We start from the raw sequence: 19,266 nt of genomic DNA on the forward strand, positions 1-19,266 counted from the left end.
ACAATACTGTGAGGAACCAAGACAGTATTCCGTTTATGTTAAATTTAGAAATAAATTGCAGTTTATAGTTCCATTGGCATTTATGCTGCTCTGGCCTTTATACAATACTGTTGGGGTTTCATCTACTTTATCTTACAGCATTTTACAGTGTAAAACATTCTTCTATATCTTTATAGAGCAGAGACATTGTTCAGGCAAATTTGTTGTGGTTCATTTGTTAGTGGTGGTTTATTTGTCTATTAATTTTCTATATATTAAAAAGTAGCAATATTATAGGGAACACTACTGATCTTCCCCCTACATTTCATTTCCAACATTCTTTATTATGAGCAGGAGCTGAAGTGAAATAAAAAGATTGATTTGGCTGTTGAGAGAGAGAAAGCTTGGGATCAGGGACTGTGGGGCTCAATATTACCCATAGTTTACAATTTATATGCATTAAATGAACCTTTTGTTGTTTTACAAATGTTTTCAGAATGTCAGAAAGATAATTCAGGATAATTTTAATGTAAAAGACAACTCGATGTCTTCCTGGGGTGTTTTGAAGGAGTTGCCTCTGAATTGCTTTCAAGTCATTGTTTTCTGATTGTGATATTAGTGAATGTGCATTTCTGTGTCTCAAGTCATGCAAGTCCCCTCTCTACTGCTCACCCTTTATGACTAGTTAGTGTACTCAATAAATAGCAAGCTCTTAAGTAGAGTGCCAAGATCAAGTTTGGGTATACTGAGCTAGAGGAGCCATCCACACATTTTGGCAGGTACTGCTAGGTATGAATGCAGCCCCAGAGGTCGTCCACTGTAAACTGAACCAGACACTAGAGGGACTCCCAGGCATCAAAATAGTAGCTGATGACATTCTTACTGAAGAAGAAGAAGAAGGAGGAAATGTCAACAAAGAGGCAATCCTGGACCATGAGACCAAGTTGTGACAATTCCTAGACAGATGCCAGGAGTGGAATATTAGGCTGAAACTCAGACCCATTAAGGAAATGCCCAGACCAAAGAATGTGAAGGGAGTCTAGCAATTAATAGGGATGGCCAACTATCTTTTGAGATTCTGCACCCACCTATCAGCAGTCTGTGAACTCTTGAGACAGTTAACACACAGCAGCATGGAAATAGTCAGAGACTCAAGACCAGGCAAAGAAAATCATCAGCAAGGCACCATTTCTAAAGTATTACTAACCTATGGAGTTGGTGGAGCTTCAGCGTGATGCCTTCAAAGGAGGCCTCGGAGCAACACAGATGCAAAGCCAGCAGCCCATAGCATTTGCTAGTACAGCCCTGACAGACCCAGAAAGCAGATATGTTTGGATAGTAAAGGAGCTGAACAATTTGGAACTGAATGATTCCATCTGGTCACCTTTGGGCACAAAGTAGACATGCAGTCGGATCACAAGCTATTAGAAAATATTGTGACAAAGCCACTGCTGAGTGCAGCCAAATAATTACAAGAAGTTTTATGAAGACTCCAGTGCTGTGAGGTGAGCATAAAGTACTCCCCAGGACAGTCATTACTGGTGGCAGCTACACTGAGCAGAGCATACCTTCCAGAATACAACACAAATGGCTCTGTAGAATTGGAGATAAAGTCAACGAGTTACAATACCTTTGCACCTCTGATGGAAGGATCAAGACAATCTAACAAAACACAGAACAGGAGGGCATGCTACAAGCAGTAAAACAATTTCTACTCCTGGGCTGGCCAGATTAAAAGGTGTATGTGCCATAGGAGGTTACCCCCTTTCTATCAGGTAAGGGATGAATTGTGTGAGTGCAAGACAGGGCTGTTGTTTTTAAAGGACTGAGCAGTGATCCCAGCAGATTTAAAAGGGGGCATTATGTGACAGATACATGCATCACACCTGGGGATAGAAGCATGCCTGAGAAAAGACAGGGAGTGTATCCACTGGTCAGGCGTGAATTCCCCACTGAGAACATGGTATGTAAAGAGTATAGTGTTTGCCAACAGAGATGCTACACCCTCGTGAAATCCCAGCCAAATCTGTGAGAAGATCATAACAGCTCTGTTGACTTTTAATGACAGGAATTACAGAATCACTGTAGATTCCTACTCCAGTTTCTTGGAGATGGACAATCTGGAGGATCACAGATGGGAATTGTGATCAAGAAACTGAAGGCACATTTTGCAGGGTATGACTTACTTGACACACTATGCTAGTGCAGAGTAGAGTCACATGCCAGCTTCTTGTGAACTAAATGTTTGTGTGGACAAGCCCAGAGAGAGTGTCATGGTAAGCAGGCAGTCTGCTACAACAAAGGAGCCAAGGTCCTGAGGCCACTATGCACAGGTGACAGATCTGGTTCCAACCATCAAATGGCCACACAAGGCAATGGCAAAAGGCAAGAGACCAAGCTGAATTGGGACACAAGCCATATCAGATAGCTACAGATTCAGGACAGTAGTGGAAATGAAACCAAAGACAACTGCAGAGTAGCAGCAGACAACTAGCACACCCAAACAGATAGAGTCAAGGCCAGGACCAGGAGGACAGAGAAAGCACCTCAGCTATCAGATGGCCTGACATAGGAGAGTCAGAAGTAACAAGATATACAAGTAATACAGAGGACTAACAGGAAACCCCCAACAAAATGAAGGCAGCAAAAGGATGGAAGCAATTCCCCCACCAACAGCATAACACAAACAAGAAGAGAGAGACTGGTACAAAAAACAATATACATGAAGAACTACAAGGCCTAATGGGCTGTAATGGGTTGACAGTTCAGGGCATGTCACTATGGCGAGATATGTATTAGTAACCTCTGGCCTTAGCCACTCAGCAAATGCTTGCACAAAATATGACAACAACAAAAATTGTTAAAAGGAAAGATGTACCAATCCGGATGGAACTCCGAGGGAGGAGCAAAATGTGTGGGAGGGAAGAGTTTGAAAGAGGCACCAGGAAGGCTGTCTGTGTGCACATGGCTAGAAACCTAGTTGCAGTTGCAGCATCTGTGCAAATAGTACTCTTAATAAATAGCAAGTTTAGTTTTATAAACATGGAGTTGTCTCATGCTATTAACCTCATGCTTAGGGTGACTAGATGTCCCATTTTGGCTGGGACAGTCTCTTTTTTAAGCCCTGTCCCAGCCGTACCAACTTTTTTGGTGAAAGTGGGCATTTGTCAAAAAAGTGGAGTGCGGTGTGGAGGAACATGCAGGGGGGTGAAAAGTGATGCCATTCCTGCATGGGGGGGAAAGGGTTCAGTTGGGGGACAGGCAAGGTTTGGGAAAGCAGCAACAGCCTCACTCAGGGGGCTGGCAGGTCTCAGGCAAGTGGCTCGGGCCAGCCCTGTGCCGTGTCCCATTTTCCCTTTGGGAAATATGGTCACCCTACTCATGCCATACATGAAAAAAGATCAGGCTGTTTCCCAATATAAATATGACATAATTGCACTAACAATGCAACTAAAATCAGAGCAGAATTTTGCCCTCTGTTGCTAGAAGGTGAATAATTTAGCTTTACAGTTCTTCCAGCTATTTAGTAAAGCAATATATTTAAAATTACAACAGCAAGAAAATCGTCAGTAACACCGGATATTTTAGGATTGGCAATGGCTCCAGAGTACTGAGCCCATTTCTGGTGACATGTGGGCTCAGCATTCCCATAAAAAGCAGGTGAATAATAGTAAATTAATTATTTGTGCATTGCAAGTATAATTCACAATTTGGGGGAAAAGAGCCTTTTATTAAAGATTTCCTCTTCAGGGATGTGGTACATTTTTTTTTAAATTGACTTTTATATTTTTACCCAGGACATAGGCATTACTTTTCACTTTTGTTGACATCATTAATATGCATGTGCTTCTGGGAGTCTTGAAATATCTGAATTAGTAGCTTTTTTTTGTTTGTTTGTTTTTTTACTTTAATGATGAACATTTTGGATACCAACTTTTCTTCCAATGGGGAAATGAAGAAAGAACAGACTCTTCTGATAATCACCATTTGAAAGTGTCGTTTGTTGCCTACTTTATAGTGTTGATTTGCATTCAGCTTCCTTATTATGGTACAAGTTGCCTATGACCTAGTGTATTAACTAGTTTATCATAGTATCAGAGGGGTAGACGTGTTAGTCTGAATCTGTAAAAAGCAACGGAGGGTCCTGTGGCACCTTTGAGACTAAAAGAAGTATTGGGAGCATAAGCTTTCGTGGGTAAGAACCTCACTTCTTCAGATGCAAGACTGAAGAAGTGAGGTTCTTACCCATGAAAGCTTATGCTCCCAATACTTCTGTTAGTCTCAAAGGTGCCACGGGACCCTCTGTTGCTTTTTAGTTTATCATAGAATTATATAAAAGTAGGGGTGGAAGGGACCTTGCAAAGTCACCAAGTCCAGACCCCTGCTCTGAGGCAGGACCAAGTAAACCTAGACCATCACTGAAAGATGTCTGTCCAACCTGTTCTTAGAAACCTCCAGTGATGAGGATCCCACAACCTTCCTTGGAAGCCTATTTCAGAGCTTAACTACCCTTATAATTAGAAAGATTTTCTTAATATCTAACTGTGACGTTGTGCAGTCCATATGGTTTTATAAAAACTTGATAAGTCAATATAATGTAACTGAGACAGTTTTAGAGAAAATACGGTAATAAGTGAATGTAAGTAACTGGGATATGCCTCATGCAAAAGGTCTCTTGTAAGGTATCATTACAAAGCTTATAATCTACTGAGTGTGATCATCTGATTTGTATAAATGTACCACTCTTGTATCTAAAACTAGAAATATAAAATGTAACTCTGAGGGCCTATTGTAATTGTGTAAAGTGTGGACCATTAATGATGGTTTGGAATCTTGATGACTCCCATTGTCTGCAGATGGCTGTATTTACCTGTGAGTCTTCCTGTATATGTGTGTGCTGGCAAGTGAGTAATGAAGTCTTGCAGTGACATGTGATCATGTCACCTGAACTGGAATCCATCTTTAACCTGGTGCTTTTCCAGTGAGGGGGGGTGGAAACCCAGAGAGACAAAGAGTTCCCGCCTTATGCAAAAGATATATAAAGGGGGGAAGAGAACAGAGAGAGGGAGAAGCCATCATGAAGAATCCCCTAGCTACCACCTGAGCTGCAACAAGAGCTGTACCAGGGGAAAGAATTGTGCCCAGGCCTGGAAGGTGTCCAGTCTGAGAAAAACTTACTGAAACATCTCTGAGGGTGAGATTATCTGTATTTAGTTTGATTAGGCATAGATTTGTGCATTTTATTTTATTTTGCTTGGTGACTTACTTTGTTCTGTCTGTTACTACTTTGAACCACTTAAATCCTACTGTTTGTATTTAATAAAATCACTTTTTATTTAGTAATTTACTCAGAGTATGTATTAATACCTGGGGGAGCAAACAACTGTGCATATCTCTCTATCAGTGTTATAGAGGGCGAACAATTTATGAGTTTGCCCTGCATAAGTTTTATGCAGGGTAAAACGGATTTATTTGGGTTTAGACCCCATTGGGAGTTGGGCATCTGAGTGCTAAAGACAAGCACGCTACTGCGAGCTGTTTTCAGGTAAACTTGCAGCTTTGGGACACGTGATTCAGACCCTGGGTCTGTGTCTGGAGCCAGACGGGAGTGTCTGGCTCAGCAAGACAGGGTGCTGGAGTCCTGAGCTGGCAGGGAAAACAGAAGCAGGGGTAGTCTTTGCACATCGGGTGGCAGCTCCCAAGGGGGTTTCTGTGATCCAACCCGTCACACTAACCTAAATCTCTCTTGATGAAGATTAAGCCCATTACTTCTTGTCCGATCTTTACTGGACATGGAGAACAACTGATCACAGTTGTCTTTACAGCATCCCTTAATATATTTTGAAGACTTATCAGATCTCCCCCTCAGTCTTCTTTTCTCAAGACTAAACATGCCCACTTTTTAAACTGATCCTTATAGGTCAGCTTTTCTAAACCTTTTATCATTTTTTTTTGTTTTCCTTTAGACTTTCTCCAATTTGTCCACATCTTTCCTAAAGTGTAGTGTCCACAACAGCCCCAGCTGTTGCCTTCTCAATGCTGAGTAGAGTGGGACAGTTACCTCCTGTGTCTTACATATGACATGCCTGTTAATACACCCCAGAATGATATTAGCCTTTCATTTTGTTGAATTCAGACCAATTCTCTAGTTTGACAAGGTAACTTTGAATTCTATCCTATCGTCCAAAGTTCCTGCAATACTTCCCAGCTTGGTGTCATCTGTGATGCAGACTCTGTCTATTTCATTATCAAAGTCAGTAATGAAAATATGAACTAGTACCAGACCCAGGCTAGCACCCTGACCTTTGGACCATTCTTCCTCTATGGTAGTTCAGTACATTGCAGTACAAAGTATCTGTGTCCCTACTTCACTGGATATCAGTTGCCTAATATATTAGCACATAAATTGAAAATTAAAATGAAAAAAATAAGCAGCATGTACATTATTCAATTCTTCTGTTATTTTGTTGATTACTCAGCTGTATAGAAATTGCTTTAATATTTACTCTTCTTGATTTTAATGGGCATAATAGATGTTCAGTGCCTCTTGGGATCAGGCTATTTCCATCAATCCATCCTTCCTCTCCCTCCCTCAGGTATTTAGAGAGCATCAATCACTGTGGTATCTAGGCGCAAACTGTCACCTGACTAATGGTCTGCAGCTTTCAGATACCATAGCAACTTAAAAATACACATCAGCTTTTCTTTGCCACTGCAGTGATACAGCATTTTTAAAATATTGCAGCCACTCAACAAATATGTGGTACTTTTTAATCCCAAGGTCAGAACTATGAAAGTCAGACTTCTCGGTGTATTTGTTGGAGCTTGCAAAATAAGTCAGGCTGTCTATTCAAAATGATGTCCTCTATTCATCCAAAGCATAAATATAAGTGAATTGTAGAAGCAGTCCCTAAATGGTCTTATTAATGAGGGAAAGAACATCCATTCAGCCATATTTCCTCAAGCGGGTTAATAGCATGAGACTTTACACTCCTCTTACCTTTCAGAAAGCCAGCAGTAAGAGCCAGTGCACTCAGCGGATAAAGGGTGCCTGAATCAAGGGTGTTTGGATGTAAAGAGCTGTGTATTTACCACCTGCTGAGTGAGAGTGCATCAAGGCCATCTAAATGGCCTGGAACTGCTTGATGCCCTCCGAACACAATCTCAATTGTTCAGTAATGTAAAAGACAAAACTCTTCAATCGGGCTTATCAAAATCCCCACTGTCTTTCAAGGCCTCTTTACCCCCACTCCCTACCCCCTGCTACTACTCAATTATTTGTCATTTGATCCTTTTGTCTCCTTGCCATTGTCTACTGCTACAACTGAAGGTGGAACAAATTCCAGTTTAGCCTTATTCCATTAAAACACAGAAAATAGCACACGTGTATCATTTCTCTTCTGGGGAAAAGGAAACAACAATATTAGGTCCAGTAATACTTCACTACAGAGAAAAGAAGATAGCGAATGATTGTGTAGTTGTTGCACTAACATTTTGTTTATTACTTCATAGAGGGATTCCAACAGTTCCTTCAAAGAAAACATAGGTTCCCCTAAGCGAGGCTTAAACATGAATTTGGCTGTCAATGCTTACTTCAAACTGTAAATTGGATTTAGGTATACGTATATTAAAATACCAAAACATGGCAACCGCAAACCCAGTCAGTAATCTCACCCACATCTCACCCACATTAAAAACTGATTTGGCTTACATCAGAGATAGTCCCACTATCTAGCCTATGAAGCTATGAAGTTATAAGATGTTCAATATGAACTATATATATATATATATATATATATATATATATATATACAGAGAGAGAGAGAGAGAGAGAGAGAGAGACTCTATATATAGAGAGAGTCTAAGTGGGCAGTTGTGCAATGCTTTAATATGTGGGTTTTACATTTCTTCTTGACTCTTACAGGCAATCGTTTGAAGCATGAAATTTACAATGTATTTTTCTTTCTGACTTTTTAGATTGTGGTTCTGCAAATGGTGTTCGTGCTCATGAAATGATCTATTCCCTTTTGATATCTTGCTAAATCATTTGTCTCAATGATCTCCTATGGTGTTTGATTCCACAAGCTGACTATATACTGCATATAATGAATTCCCTTTAATTCATTTTAAATGTATGCCTTTCAGTTATGAGTACCCTGATACTCACATTCTTTTTCATCATAGTTAACATTGCCAGTTCTCTCTCTCAGCCAGGCTTGTTTTCATTCACATAAGAATTCTGTGTCTTTTGATTCTTGGTTGTATTTTTGCTAATGCCAGTCATAATGGATGTTACAGCAAAATTATGTAACCTTTTCTTTTACCATGTCACAGGTGAATGTAATACAGTACCTGTGAAAAGTTCCAGACTGACAGCCCTGGACACAGAAGTCTGCCCTCCATGGGACATGAAGACTTTGAGCAGCAGCACCACAAATTTTCCCAGACTTCTGATCTGGATTGACCATATCTTGGATGAGAGAACAGTTTAGTTTCCATGCCCAGTCCCATTCAAAAAAGGATTCCAGGTGTGATGGTGATTTCCATGATGAGGGTACCTATACATTCAATAGGAAATGGACTGTGACCATTAAGTCATTTTATATAGACCACCAAGCATACATAAGATAGTAATGATGTTATTCTCTACCAACCTTGGCTGTATCTGGATGGCCCTGTGTCTCATAATCAGTCTTCTAAGGTATTTAGTCTCTCAGTAGTCTACACTTCTGCAAATCATGCCTTTTTTTCTGTCTTAACATGTCTGTTCACTACTGTATTTAGTGTAGTGTCTGCTACTGAAGATCCACACTGAACCTAATAAGGTGTGCTTTCTTTTGTCTAAGGATGGGACAATTTATATTCAATACATATCCAAATCCTTAATTTTGAATGTATTTACCTGGATTAATTAAACACTGAACCATGAACAAGAATGAATTTTACATACTCCCACGGACAGTATCAGCAACTGAAATGAGAGATAGGAATGTGGTCAGTGCAAATTTGTAAATTATTAATATGCACATAAGAATACATCCACCAACTAGGGACAAGCTCAACAGCCCATGCTTAAAAGTATCCAAATGAGTATAGTACAGTGAAATCACTTCTCTATTGAAATTATTAAAAATAAATCCCCTCCCACAATGTCCAAATCCCATACAGAGTGTATAACTATGCATGCTATAGCAGTCCGAGGAATCAAGCAAGGAACTCCAACAAAAGTCTGTCTCCAGTGCTGCCATTCCTTGTGCTGCTGTACTGATTCTACTCTTCTTCCCTGAGGTCTTTGCTGGTAAATTAACTAACAGTCTATAGCAGTTATTACTATGCAACCCATGTAGCTAGTCAGCCATTTTCACAGACTTCGATTGAGAAAAGATTGCAAAGGAATCACAGACTCTCTGTAATTATATATTTAATTCTTCAGACATTTCTAATTGGGCCTATTTCTATCTCTAGGAGCAGTATGAGGGTAGGGGTCGCTTAAATTAAATGCTGAACTATTGGTTTGTACTAGTGTGCACCACAATAGGGATCAAGGAGCCTAACCACTGACACATAGACCCCACCTCACACCAGCATTACATTCAAAAGTAATAATTCAAAGGATAGGAGTGCAACTGGTTCTGATTGGCTGCCTTTCCCAAGAAGCAGGGTAATAGGGAGGGGTCACCAATTAGACAAGGATTTACCCATAGACAAGGGTTTTTTCCCCACAGACCATAGGAGGAACTGAAAAGCCCCTAGTGTTGGCAAATCTGGATTGGCCTGATTTTGGTCACCCTGGTGTAACACCAGGGTGACCAGGTGTCCATTTTTTGACCGGAACACCCACTCGAAAAGGGATCCTGGCTGTTGACTGTCCGGTTGGCGGCACTGCGCAGGGGGGCTGCCAGGCTCCCGGCTAGCCTCCAGGCTGCGCGGCTCCTGGGAACCATGGCCAATGGGAGCTGAGGGGGCAGCACCTGCAGATGGGGCAGCGCGCAGAGTCACCTGGCCGCACCTCTGCATAGGAGCCGGAGGGGGGAACATGCTGCTGCTTCCGGGAGCTGCTTGAGGTAAGTGCCACCTGGAGCCTGCACCCCAGAGATCCCTCTCCACACCCCAGCCCTGATCCCCACCCTCCGAACCCCTCGGTCCCATCCCGGAGCACCCTCCTACATCCCAAATGCCTCATCCCCAGTCTGAACCCCCAGTTGGAGCCCTCACCCCCCCCCCCATACACACCAATCCCGTGCCCCAGCCCGGAGCCCCCTCCCGCACTCCGAACCCCTTGATCCCAGCCCCACCCAAGAGCTGCACCACCAGCCAGAGCTCTCACCCCCCTGTACCCTACCCCCTGCCACAGACCTGATCCCCCTCCTGCCCTCCAAACCCCTCGATCCCAGCCTGGAGCACCCTCCTGCACCCTAAACCCCTCATCCCCAGCCAAGACTCACCGCCTCTCGCATCCCAACCCACTGTCTCAGCCTGGAGTCCCCTCCCTCACTCTGAACTCCTCATTTCTGGCCCCACCCCAGATCCCAAACCCCCTGCTGGAGCCCTCAACCCCTCCTGTAACCAGCCCCCTGAGCCAGCCTGTTGAAAATGAACGAGTGAGTGAGGGTGGGGAGAGTCAGAGATAGATAGAGTTAGCGGGGATGGGGCCTCAGAGAAGGGGCAGGGCACAGGCAGGGCCTCTGAGGAGGGGCAGGGCAGGGCAAGGCAAGGATGTTTGGTTTTGTGCAAGTAGAAAATTGGCAACCCTATTCAGGATTTACACCCATGTTAGCCAGCCTAATGTATATGAACAGGACACACACTTCCCCAACCAGTTCCCTAGTGTAAATTACTGATTGTGAATTGGACTGTTTTTTCTCTTGCAAGCAAACAAACATTTTGTGTGGAGGAGGGAGACAAAAACCTTAATAGGAAGAAAAGCTTTAAAGTTTTAAGAATTATAAGCAGTGAAGAAATGGGTGTAGTTCTGCTATTTCGAGTTATTGCAATTGGCTTCCCCCTTCTCCAGAGGACCTTTAACTGCACAGTAAAGCCCTGTTTCTGAACTGCAGCTTCTCTTATAAAAGCTCATATGATGTTTGTTGAGAGAGAGGCTATCAATCAGCTTTGCAAGCACCCCCCATATTAACACACACGTGCAGGCTCCCTCCTGACAGCATAATTTCCTAAAGGAGCAACTTCAGTTTATTAGTTGGGTGCTTACTAACAGGAAAAACACAAACCGTTGAATTAAGAGCTCATCAGAAGACTGTCTATCTTAAAATAAAAAACTGGACACATTACAATAAAGGTGAAAAGGAATCTTGTTCCCCTATCTGTGGTTGTTTTGTTTGTTTGTTTGTTTTTGTTTTTGCCTGGCAGGCACTAGTTGCAAGTCTCCAATGCTAGTGCAAAAGCTACAACACAGAGGGCAACATGAACATTATGACTTTTATGAAGCAGAGCTGTGCTGGGGGAGATGGAGGGGGAAGGTGAACTGTGTGAGTAACAGGTAAGGAGCTATCCCTCATAACTGCTAAGCACTGGGCTTAAAGCAGTGAGTGGTGAGACTTACTAAACTTTTAGAATGTAAACCAGGACATTACCTGTGTATTTTGCAAAAAAAGATACTTTATACAGTGAGTTCAGGATTTCCTTGCTGAATGCCTCCTTATGCCTCAGTAGTTTGGAGTTCATTGAAAGAGAAATTTGCCCTGAGCTCAGTTTTGATTTTTGCTTTGCAATTTAGCTTTTTTAAAAACTCACATTTTATGAAGTCTTTTTAGTAGCTGTTTTTGAACCTTGGAAACCTGGCCTCCACTTTCAAATCTCCTTAAGGCTTTTCTTCTCTATTGCAAGTAGCTTTTGAAGGGATTTTGGAATTTTTCAAGCAAATTTTTAAGTTAATTTCATTAAGATATTTGTTGGTTCATATGGACTAGCAAGTTGACATCATCGTGCTCCAGGCTGCTGGGATGTGACAACTAGTGCAAACTACATGCTGCTGTTGCAAAGATCAGGGGGGAAAAACCTGCTCAAGCTTTCATCTGGAAGTTAAAAGTATTCAAAAATCAGTTGACCTGGCTCTCGGTGCTTCTACACACACTTTCATTGGGGCATTCAGCAGCCACAATGAAGTTATGGGTCTGTCAGCATTTCCATACATTAGTAGCACATAATATGGACTCTGGTTTTAACCAATCAAATTCATGCCTGTAGCTGTAAATCAGGAAGCACTTGTCCAATTGACTTCAAATTTTCCAGAATCATTCTATCCCAGAGCTAACAATGATGGGGCTGCTCTAACTTTTTTGTGTGGCTATTACAGGAAGTTGAAATCAGGGTCGAAACAAACAGCTGCAACCTTAACTATGGAAGGACCACATCGTAAACCCTTCATAACCAATGTGAGCCATTTTTTCTACTATTGTATGCGTGTTTTAATGTTATATATTTTTAAAAAGTGTTAGGTTGTTAACAAAAACATTTTATATGGAACAAAGTAATGTTTTCTAAAGACACTTTTTAAACTACCTAAACATGGGCATTATAATGACCATCTGAGAGTCCCTTTAAATTCTTTTGCTGATCTTGATCCTTGTGAGGCACTGAAATTCCACAATAAGAAACTTTAAGGCAATAAAACAATTACTGAACATTCCAAAGTGAGGGAATTAGGTATTAGGGCAATGCAAATCTGAACTGAACAGGCAAAGCCCAAGGAGTAGGAGTGAGCCCTGCAGAACAGGTTTGGCCAGCCCCTAGATTAACTGTTCTTTTTTCGTTTTCCTCTCTCTCTCTCTCTCTCTTTTTTTAAGATCATGTTTACATTAACCTTCTATTTCATCCTTTGATTAAAAAAAAAACAATAAGAATCTTTTGTTGGTTTATTAATTCTGGTTTACTTAGGTCTTGTGGATTATCCCAGAGCTCTTGCTAAATTTAAAATGTCCTTAAACAGCGAATCTCAAATAAGGCCATGATGGGGGAGTTCCTTGACTATTGTAACTCATTGTCTTCCTGAAAATATGCACTCAGTCAAAAAGTAAAGCAGTTGTTTTCTCCAAGTACACTTACAAACTCCACCTCCCATCTGACAGTTCTGTAGCATTCTTTCCTTCTCATGCATCATCACCAACAGGCAAGGTTTTGCCGGCTAAATTCTTCCTCCAGTTACACTTGTGAAACCATAGTAATATCAATGGGATTGTACAGGGGTAACTGTTTGGGACTGACTCCTGCAAGCTGCTGGAGGTTCTCAGCAGTCTCAGCTCCCATTCCCAAAGAATTCACTCCCATTGACTCTCCACAGGAACTGAGGGTGTTTAGTGACTCTAGGTGTTGTCCAAATAAGGGATCAGGGCCTTGTTGTGCTAGGTGCCGTACACACCTGTAATAAAAAGAGACAATCCCTGCCCCCACAGAGCATACACAGTCTTAATGAACAATTCCAGTGATGATAGAAAAGGAAATAAATGGATTTGGTCATTTCTCTCCTCGGTTGGGCCTACTACTTTAATAGGACTAAAAATTAGTGCATACTTGTTTTAATTACAAAAGTGAGCAGATATGGCTCTGAATACACAGAAGGGACAAATCTGCTGAATAACAAAGTTGTACCTAGTCACAGTTATATTTAGTCACTTTTGAGACTAGACCCATATTTTAAAGTTACCTCAATCCCATACTCTAGTCTCTCTAACTTTGCCTGAGTGTGTTTTTTTTTTTAATGGAATTATTCTGCATTTCTGTGTCAGTTAGGACATTTGCCCATGCATTCCAGAAGGAAAAAAGCAATGAGGCCCCTTTGCAAGGTTGATATACTTTCCCATGCTTGAACTTTGGCAGTCTCAATTCAGAGGGGAAAAAAATCTTCTGTACATCTGGACACAGTATTTTTAATGTAATTTCATTTTTACTCCCTTCAGAATACAGTAGAGTACATTACACTCACTGCAAGATGACTAAAGTCTGTCATGATGCAGCAGACCCCTGCTATCCCACATAGCCCCAACCAGGGGCTAAAGAGTAGAATACAGTATAGGTACCCAGTCAATTCTTCAAGGCTGATAAGGGTTTTGTGGGGTGGGGAGATAGGGATGCACATTAGTATGAATGCAGTTTCCTCATCTATTTTAGTTTATTCATGTTGGGTTATTTTAAGGTAACATTCAGCAGAGGGCCCCTCATGACTTTACAGTGCAACTTGAACTTTTGAGTCTTTCATTGGCAGCTGTGGAACATATGTGGATAACTAATACTGAGGCTATTAAAATGTATTTTGTATACATGAAGGCAGAATTATGACACAAAGAGTCCTAAGTTTTCCTCTAAATTTGTGCATGCATGCATTTGTCTGTGTGTGAAAACACTGCATTCACGGGACAGTAAGCTACTTAATTGCCCCATTCATTCAACGTTAAATGTTTGTAAAGAGCTCTGAAGATACAAAGTGCTGTAAGTATTTATGACATTAATAATAAGCAGTGATAGTATGTACTATCATGATAGGCTGGCAAAAAGCACAGATATAAACAAGCCTGTTTTTTTCCCCCTGATGTATCTGCAAAGCAGCAACACATTTTCCATCAAAAATGCTTCAGCAGAAAATTTTTGACCAGCACTAGTCACCATTACATAGTTAACTTTTGTCAACAGATACCAAAGAGTGGTAGCTGATATTAATCAAATACAATAATAATATTTTCCTATATTTATTATAGGAGACAGATAGTGCTGCTTAGTGACAATTGGAAACTGTTGTCCTTTTAATGGCTTTGCATTGCAGTTTGACTGGACTATCATAAACTCTCCCCCATCTACAGACAAGGTTAATGTTAGGGAAAAAGCTCAGTTTCCATACAGCAAGGCTACATCTCTGCTGTCTAATTGGGTTCACAAACAAGGGGAATGAGAAACACCAAGGAGAGCTTTCTGAACTTCAGGCTGCTTGAGTCTACTATTGGGAAGAGCAAGTTGTGGTGAGCTGTTAATCCCATGGAAACTCAAAAGACAGTGGGAATTTAGCAGAATAAAGTGACAACTGAGCAGCTGGAGAAAGGGTATCTGGATGAATCCTAGTCTGGGATAAAAGACAGCTGTTGCAGCCTAGTGGAATTTGTGAAATAATTCCTTCAGATAGCCTTATTTCTCGCTTCTAAAATCCTGGAAATGACAGAGAGAGATGAAGAATTAGGGGCTAAAAAGAGCTTTGGGGGAGGGGGATATTAGCGAGGGAACAAGAACATCTGTCACCTAAATCCAGAGCCTTTCAAGCACATAGACTGTGGAAATTGGTGTGTGTAGGGGGTGGGGAGGAAGTACATGAAAGAAGGCACATATTGAAAGCCTCCCCTGAACAATAGGCTGTTTGCTGTAACCCTTGCTAGAGAAGCACACAAAATTTACTTGCAGAGTACCCAGCAATCCTTCTGCGTGCAATTCACAATGATTGTGTTTTTGTCTAGGAAGTAGTAGTTGTGGGCTCTTGCAGAGGAAATATGCAGCACATTGCCCTCCTCAATTAACCAATTTGTCAATGAGTTACTGAGTTTTATGGCTTTAATGGATAAAAACTAATTAAGGGTGAGTGAACTAGCAAACATTTGTTCAAAGTTTGGATTCCTCATTTAAACACTGCAGGCGATTTGATATCACGTATGGTTTAGTCCAGTACTGATGAATCTTTGGCTTTCTTTTTGAGAATTGACATGTGCAACCTCTGTGTAATGTGTGCATTATTGTCACTCCTTTGTTCTGAAGAACAGAATGTTTTTTATGTGCCGTTTTATATTCAAAGAAACAAAATGTTTTAAAACAGTCAATATATCAGGACAATACATAAGAATCTGTCATTCTACTGTAAAATCTTAATTAGGAGCATGACAGAAATAGACTACTACTTTTGTTTACAGATCAAGCAGTAGGAGCTAAATCAAACAAATGGGTCATTATTTGTAATTAAACAGTTCAAAATCTTACATAAAATAACATATTTACATTATATGTATTACATCCAAGAACATGTTAGTCAGTTAAGACTTGATCTTGAAAGGTAATGAGAACAAGAGGTGCTGAGCACCCCTCAACTCCCATTAAAATCAGTGCAAGTGAAGCAGCTCTCAGCATCAGATAAACTTTGGATGTTTTCAAAGGTTGTACTTTTAGGCAACAGGTGGCAGGTGTGTGGATGGGTAACTGACTATTTACTTGCATAAGTTATGTTGCAGCCAAGATGCAAAAACGAACATTAAGACATTTTTTAAGTACATCAGAAGCAGAAAGCCTGCAAAACAGGCAGTGGGGCCACTAGATGACCAAGGTTTTAAAGGAGCACTCAAGGAAGACAAGGCCATTGCAGAGAAGTAAAATGAAGTCTTTGCATTGGTCTTCACTTCAGAAGATGTGGGGGGCATACTCACATCAGAGCTATCCTATTTGGGTGACAAATCTGAACTCCCACTGATGTGTCAATAGAAGTTTTAGGGAAAAAATGATAAATTAAACAATAATAAGTCACCAAGACCAAAGGGTATTCACCCAAGAGTTCTGAAGGAACTCAAATATGAAATTGCAGAACTATTAGCTGTGTTACGTAACTATCACTGAAACAAATTTCTATACCAGATGACTGGGAATGTAGCTAACATAAGCTGATTTTTAAAAAGGGCTCCAGAGGCAAGCATAGCCATTACAGGCTGATGAGCCTAACTTCAGTACCAAATTGATAGAAACTATAGTAGAGAACAGAATGATCAGATACATAGATAAACATATGTTGGGGAAGAGTCAACATGGCTTTTGTAAAGGCAAGGGTGATTCAGTCGATATAGTGTACTTGGATTTTCAGAAAGCCATTGACAAGGTCCCACCAGGGCTGGCTCCAGGCACCAGCCCACCAAGCATGTGCTTGGGGCGGTGCCTGGAGGGGGGCGGTGCGGCGGGGCGCTCTGGCCCGAGAGCGGGGCCACGACTGGGCTCTCCGCCCTCCCCTCGGCACTCTGGCCGCCGGGGAGAGCGGAGAGCCGCGGCGGGCTCGCCGCCCTCCCCACAGCGCTCTGGCCGCCGGGGAGAGTGGAGAGCCTCGGCCAGGCTCTCCGCCCTCTTCCCAGCGCTCTGGCCGCCGGGGAGAGCAAAGAGCCCCGGTCAGGCTTCCCGTCCTCCTCCCGGCGCTCTGGCCGCCGGGGAGAGCGGAGAGCCCCGGTCAGGCTTCCCGTCCTCCTCCCGGCGCTCTGGCCGCCGGGGAGAGCGGAGAGCCCCGGTCAGGCTCCCCGCTCTGCTCCCGGCACTCTGGCCGCCGGGGGCTCTCCACCCTCCTCCCGGCGCTCTGGCTGCCGGGGAGAGCGGAGAGCCCCGGCTGGGCTCTCCACCCTCCTCCCGGCGCTCTGGCTTCCGGGGAGAGCGGAGAGCCCCAGCCAGGCTCCCCGCCCTCCTCCCGGCGCTCTGGTTGCCGGGGAGAGCGGAGAGCCCCGGTCGGGCTCCCCGCCCTGCTCCCGGCGCTCTGGCCGCCGGGGAGTGCGGAGCCGCGGCGGGCTCGCCGCCCCCCCTGGCGCTCCGGCCGGTGGGGGATTGCTCGGCGACCTCCCCTGCTGCGCTGGGTGTGGGGGGGGGGCTGCTGGTGGCTTTTTTGCCTAGGGCGGCAAAAAAGCCAGAGCCGGCCCTGGGTCCCACAGCAAAGTCTCTTAAGGAAAGTAAGTAGAAATGGGATAACAGAGAAGGTCTTCTGATAGATTGCATGGAGAGAGGTGAACAGCAGGGTGCCCTAAGAATCTATACTGAGACCTGTGCTGTTCAATATATTCATTAATGATATGGAAAATGGAGCGAACAATGAAGTGATAAATTTTGCAGATGATACAATGTTATTCAAGATAGTTAAGTCCAAAGCTGATTGCAAAGAATAACAAAAGGATCTCACAACACTGGGTGACTAGACAACAAAATGGCAGATGAAATTCAATACTGACAAGTGGAAAGTAATGCACACTGGAAAAAATAATCCCAACTACACATATAATGATAGATTCTAAATTAGCTGTTACCACTCAAGAAAGAAATCTTGGAGTCACCATGGATAGTTCTCGGAAAATTTCAGCTTAATCTGCAACAGCGACCAAAAAGGCTAACAGAATGTTAGGAACTATTAGGAAAGGGAAAGAAATGTGACAGAAAATCTCATAATCCCACTGTATAAATCCATGGTGCACCCACATATGGAATACTGTATTCAGTTCTAGTCACCCCATCTCAAAACGTATATAGCAGAATTGAACTGGAAAAGCTTCAGAGAAGGGTAACAAAGATGATCAAGGATATAGTATGGCTTCCATATGAGGAGAGACTAAAAACAGCTTAGAAATCAGCTTAGAAAAGAGATGACTAAGGTCTATAAAATCATGAACAGTGTGGAAAATGTTGATAGAGAAGTGTTCCTTACACAATTGTTGAATTGGGACCTGAGCTTTTTGGTATCATCAAACTGTCAATTGCATGCCTTTCGCATTCTTCCCACAATTCAAAAACCAGTGGTCACCTGATAAAATTAACAGTCAGCAGGTTTAATATAAGGAAGAGAAAGTTTTTGGACAATGCAGTTAACATATGGAACTCACTTCCTATAGGATCCTGTGAAGGCCAAAAGTATAACTCAGTTCATAAAAAAGAACTAGATAAGTTCATGGTAGACATAGCCATTGATGGAACTATTAGCCAACATGGTCAAGGATGCAACTCTACGATCATACCATGATGCACTGTACTGGTTTGGATCTATGTATAATATACTCTTCAGTTGGATGGAATGTCATCCCTCAATAAGTGCATGGGAGCACATTGCCCTCCAACAGCTGACCCATAGAAGATAGGTCTCCTAATATTATTTCAAATTAGTTAAAGGAGATTTTCTTTTAGCTCAATCAGAGCGTCTGGTTTTTTTAAAGCTGTTGAGCTCTCACCCAGTTTGAATGTCAAGTGCTGTGCAGCCAATGCATGGAATAATTGAGAAGAGTGAAGTGTTGTGCTGTCATCAACTTATTTGACTTGCGTTACCTAGGGAGGTGGTGGAGTCTCCTTCCTTGGAGGTTTTTAAGGCCCGGCTTGACAAAGCCCTGGCTGGGATGATTTAGCTGGGAATTGGTCCTGCTTTGAGCAGGGGGTTGGACTAGATGACCTCTTGAGGTCCCTTCCAACTCTGATATTCTATGATTCTATGATTCTATGACTTCCTGTGAACCACTGAATCGCAATGACAAAGTGAGACTAACATGTAGCATGAACGTGCAGCTCATGAGCACTGCATGATAT

Source organism: Trachemys scripta, chromosome 5, assembly GCF_013100865.1.
Source record: "Trachemys scripta elegans isolate TJP31775 chromosome 5, CAS_Tse_1.0, whole genome shotgun sequence".
Classification (NCBI taxonomy): Eukaryota; Metazoa; Chordata; order Testudines; family Emydidae; genus Trachemys; species Trachemys scripta.